Raw genomic sequence first — 6,000 nt, 5'->3', positions numbered from 1 at the left:
GTCCTACTGGCGGGGATCGATGCTCGACCACTAGTCTACGTCCCATCCCGACTGTTAGCACTACATTTAATTGAAAAGTGTCCGTTTTCGTATTTGTAATATACTAATAACATTTATATGACCTCCCTATTTAGATCACCGATCAGTGATCCATAACTGGTTCAACAAAGGCCATGGTTTGTGCTATCCTGCCTGTAGGAAACGCAAATAAAAGATCCCTTGCTGCTAATCGAAAAGAGTAGCCCATGAAGAGGCGACAGCGGCTTTTCTCTCAAAATCTGTGTGGTCCTTAACCATATGTCTGACGCCATATAACCGTAAATAAAATGTGTCTTTCCCTCTTTAGATTGTAATAAATTGCCAATAAAATAAATTGCCAAAAAGGGAGGTAAATGAAACGTGTATTGACAAACACTTGGCAAGTGACGTGTGTATGCAATATCGCCGTCTTGTCACTGTGACGGGCAGTCGACAAAGCCGCCACACCGATTGAGAACAAAGACTAGATTTATCGATTAGTCACGACTTTGGGCGTTTTATAATCAGGGTTATCAAACGCAGTGTCTTTATCAGTTCTTTACAAGACGTACTTTGTTTGGTTAAGATAAGGTGACGTCACACGCCAAGAGTGCCGTGTACGCACTTGACTAAAGGCGACATCACACCACACGAGTGCCGTGTACGCACTTCACTAAAGGTGACGTCACACCACACGAGTGCCGTGTATGCACTTGACTAAGGTGAAGTCACATAACACGAGTGTTTCGTACGAGAATAGCCGATTTAACTTCATCGCTTGCTATGCAATGGACTATTCTCATATGAGATACTCGCATCGCACGGCGTCGCCCGAACAACGAATAGTGCAGATACTGCTTGGTACACAAGTAATAATTATAATACATTTTAACTTTGACACCCTAAATTGATTATTTTATTAACGTCTCACCTTTTGAAATCTATATAATACATGTAATATATAACATAGAGTTATGAGAGACGCGATACAACCAATACATCATTAAAAATAACCCGTAAGCAATGAAATACTAAAATTACAAATTTTAAAATAAATAAACTCGTTTTTTCATTAAAAAAAAAAGAAAATTGGCACAGGTTTTGCTCAAGTTTTCATTATAACTTTATTGGAAAAGAAAAATATCATTTTATGACATGAATTAAAATCATTAAAAGTATTATTAATTAAGACAGCGTTGTTAAATAAAATTTCTCTAAAATCATTATATACTCTTCAAAAAAAGTAGGGAAACCTGAAATATTAATGTTAATATCAACTATTAGACCGAACATACGTTTTAACCACAGACATCCTAGTAAAGAACGTCCAGGTCTGTTTATCAATACACCGAAACACATTCCATAGTTTGCACGTGCTTCACGCAGTTTCCCCGTACACGTACGTGGGGTGTCATTCTCTATTTTGACAATTTCCAGGAAGATCTATTAATCACCGTGGAACATTATTTCTGTCAATCTTTTTCATTCTGTTGATCATACAGTTGTTATTGTTTAGTCAATTTTATTGTTTGAATTTGCGATTTACTGATAAAAAAACCTTTCAAATTTCACTTCTGACCCCAGTCGTCCTTCAAGATCTTCGGTGGTCATAAAACCTACTGTAATACTGAACTACCGGTTGTAATGTTTGCTCAATTAATTCACTATTATCATATAACCATTACCCACAGCTAATATACCTTACAACTTTGGCAATTGTAAATTCTTATTACAGTTGCCCTACTTTTTTTTGAAGAGTATATATATATATATATATATATATATATATATATATATATATATATATTTCTTTCGTTATTGTTTTTGTTGTTATTTTTGTTTATGTGTTTTTATTTAATTTTTTATTGTCATTGTCATTTCATTCACTGTTTTTTATTTTTTATTATCACATAACCATTCCCCACAGATAATATACCTTACAATTTTGGCAATTGTAAATTCTCGTTAGAGTTCCCCTACTTTTTTTGAAGAGTATACAATGGACACGATAAAACTAGCTGCTCTTCGTTTTCAATAGCTACTCTCAGCCTACTAAAATCTAAACCTATACGTAGCTCCCTACCTTTTATTTTAGAACGACCATCAAAATTGCGCCGAAATCCCTTCATCATATGGTTAAGGACCACACAGATATAGAGAGAGGAAACCCGCTGTCGCCACTTCATGGGCTACTCTTTTCGATTAGCAGCAAGGGATCTTTTATATGCACCATCCCACAGACAGGATAACACATACCACGTCCTTTGATATACCAGTCGTGGTGCACTGGCTGGAACGAGAAATAGCCCAATGAGCCCACCGACGGGGATCGATCCCAAACCGACCGCGCATCAAGCGAGCGCTTTACCACTGGGCTACGTCCCGCCCCTGCAATAAAAACAAAATCTTTCTCTTCCTCAAATATTTTCGTGCGTCCCTGTTTCTATTCTTAATGGTGCAACAGCGCACCTGTTTCTATTCTTAATGGTGCAACAGCGCACCTGTTTCTATTCTTAATGGTGCAACAGCGCACCTGTTTCTATTCTTAATGGTGCAACAGCGCACCTGTTTCTATTCTTAATGGTGCAACACTGCACCTGTTTCTGTTCTTAATGGTGCAACACCGCACCTGTTTCTATTCTTAATGGTGCAACACTGCACCTGTTTCATTTCATTTCACTTCAACTTATTTTTGTGTGCTTATTTCCAATTAAGGTTCAAGCATGCTGTCCTGGACAAACCTCAGCTATCTGGGCTGTCTGTCCAAGACAGCGGGTTAGTTGTTAGTTGGTTAGTGTTTAGTGAGAGAGAGAAGAGGGTGTAGTGGCCTTACACCTACCCATTGAGCCCTTAAGAACTCGCTTTGGGTGGAAGCCGGTACCGGGCTGCAAACCCAGTACCTACCAGCCTGTAGTCCGATGGCTTAACCACTGCGCCACCTAGCCCTGTACCGCACCTATACAACACCGCATCTAAGGCATGGGGTGACGATTGGACTATACCCGTCTGATACTCTCTCTCGTTCAGATGGACCCGGCTTCTCAAGATCTGTATTTCAGCACAGCACTTCACCTTCAACGTCTTAATGACTATCAATCTAATGGTTTTCTTGACGGGGTGCAACCCATCTCGTCCCTATAAGCTGTGCACCCAAACGGCCATAACGAGGCCACTCACGTGGACATATAGATCGGACTTTAAACTTTTAGACCTTCGTTCAAAATTTTATGTCGAAATTACTTTCTTTTTTAATATTATTAAATAGTCCGATCCTCTCTTCTTTCTCTTATTTATTTTTGGGCTGTCCTTCTAAAATGCTCCAAATTATATAAATATTCGGCCGAGCAGTCAATTCTTTATATTTTTGGCTTGTAACTTTTTATTTAATCTTTAAAAAAAAAATTCTATTAACTTTTTTACTAATTGCTACTCCACCCTCTCCTCCCCCATCCCGAGTCAGGCCACCGATCGTATCGGAGGCAGGATTTGGGATGGGCGTGTTCGAAACCCTAGTGGTATATGGGCACGTTAAATTAAATTAATTAATATCTATCTATAAGGCATGGGGAGTTTGCATGGGGAATACGGAACACCGCACCCACTTGAATGGGTGAAACAAATGTCCAGCACACTGTACGGTGATTTGTGAGTAACCGGAATGCTCGACCGTTCGAGAGCTAGACGGGCATAACCGTCCAAATGTCCTTTCAAATGTCCATCTACGTCTCGAACGGCAGAATGAATGAACGAAAGAATGTTTAACAACACCTCAGCACGAATCCTAGATCGGCTATTGGATGTCAAACAATAGGAAATGCGCCAACGGCAGAGTACTCGTGCTATTGTTTGAGGATATGTCAAACTATGTATACAGGAGATTCCAATGACGTAGCGTGGCTCGGTGCAACGGGTGTGTGTGTGTGTGTGTGTGTGTGTGTGTGTGGCGCGAATAATATGAACATAGCGGACCCTTTTATGTACAATTCCCCCGGGCACCTATAACAATAGCTCAATGTTGCTCTGTAAACATTGTTTTTAACTTATGGTGGTGGTGGTGGTGGTGGTGGTGGTGGGGTGTGTGTGTGTGTGTGTGTGTGTGTGTGTTAACCCAGCGGTAAAGTGTTCACTTGGTGCGCGGTCAGTCTAGGATCGATCCCCGTCATTGGACCCATTGGGCTATTTCTCCTTCCAGCCAGTGCGCCACAACTGGTGTAACAAAGGCCGTGGTATTTACTATCCTGTGGGATGGTGCATATAAAGGATCCCTTGCTGCTAATCAAAAATAGTAGCTCATGACGTGGCGACAACGGGTTTCCTCTCTCAATATCTGTGTTGACCGTATCCATATGTCTGACGCCATATAACCGTAAATAAAATGTGTTGACTGCGTCGTAAAATAAAACATTTTCTTTCCTTTCCTTTCATCGGGTGAGGGGTGTCTGCCAGAAATCACAGTACACTGTAATACCGCGAAAATGTGTAATTATAAAAATATGCATTGCCAAAAATATAATACTATCACTTTAGGTCTGTACGGAATAATTACTACACGTGTTTACATAATTTTCGTGCTGTCAAAAACATGTATTTTATTATTGTTCTACTTTATGGACAATTACCATACATAATGAAAATACCATCTCTAGCATAACTGCAAATTACCATAGCTAAAAATTGTTTTGTTTAACAACACCATTAGAGCACATTGATTTATTGATCATCGACTATTGGATGTTAAGATATTTACTGTTGATGACTAATATATAACTGTCTATGTTACAGATATTGACGACCGATATATAACTGTCTATGCTACAGATGTTGATGACTGATATATAACTGTCTATGTTACAGATGTTGACGACTGATATCTAACTGGCTATGTCGCAGATGTTGACGACTAATATATAACTCTATGTTACAGATGTTGACGACTGATATATATCTGTCTATGTTACAGATGTTGACGACTGATATATAAATGTATGTTATAAATGTTGACGACTGATATATAACTGTCTATGTTACAGATGTTGACGACTGATATATAACTGTCTATGTTACAGATTTTAACGACTGATATATAACTGTCCATGTTACAGATGTTGATGACTAATATACACCTGTCTATGTTACAAATGTTGACGACTGATATATAACTGTCTATCTTACATATCTTGACGACTGATATATAACTGTCTATGTTACAGATGTTGACGACTGATATATAACTGTATATGTTACATTTGTTGACGACTCATATATAACTGTCTATGTTACAGATGTTGATGACTATTATATAACTGTCTATGTCACATATGTTGACGACTGATATATAACTGTCTATATCACAGATGTTGTCGACTGATATATAACTGTCTATGTTACATATGTTGACGACTGATATATACCTGTCAATGTTACAGATGTTGACGACTGATATATAACTGTCTATATTACAGATGTTGACGACTGAAATATAACTGTCTATGATACATGTTAAAGACTGATATATAACTGTCTATGTTACAGATGTTGATGACTAATATGTAACTGTGTATATTACATATTTTGACGACTGATATACAACTGTCTATGTTATAGATGTTGATGACTAATATATAACTGTCAGTGTCACAGATGTTGACGACTGATATATAACTGTCGACATTACAGATGTTGACGACTAATATACACCTGTCTATGTTATAAATGTTGACGACTGATATATAACTGTCTATGTTACATGTTGATGACTGATATATAACTGTCTATGTCACAGATGTTGACGACTGATATATAACTGTCTATGTTACAGATGTTGACAACTGATATATAACTGTCAATGTTACATATGTTGATGACTAATACACACCTGTCTATGTTACATATGTTGATGACTATACACACCTGTCTATGTTACATTTGTTAACGACTGATATATAACTGTCTATGATACATATATTATATAACTGTCTATGT

General features: G+C 37.9%; 1 protein-coding gene across 2 annotated transcripts in view; it reads left to right on the top strand.

The window, feature by feature from the left end:
- Positions 1 to 6,000, top strand: part of LOC121385466 (neurogenic locus notch homolog protein 1-like) — a 63,724-nt gene that overhangs the window by 18,384 nt on the left and 39,340 nt on the right. The window lies entirely within an intron of this gene.

Source organism: Gigantopelta aegis, chromosome 11, assembly GCF_016097555.1.
Source record: "Gigantopelta aegis isolate Gae_Host chromosome 11, Gae_host_genome, whole genome shotgun sequence".
In the NCBI taxonomy this organism is placed as follows: Eukaryota; Metazoa; Mollusca; class Gastropoda; order Neomphalida; family Peltospiridae; genus Gigantopelta; species Gigantopelta aegis.
This window is presented reverse-complemented; position numbering and strand designations above follow the sequence as displayed.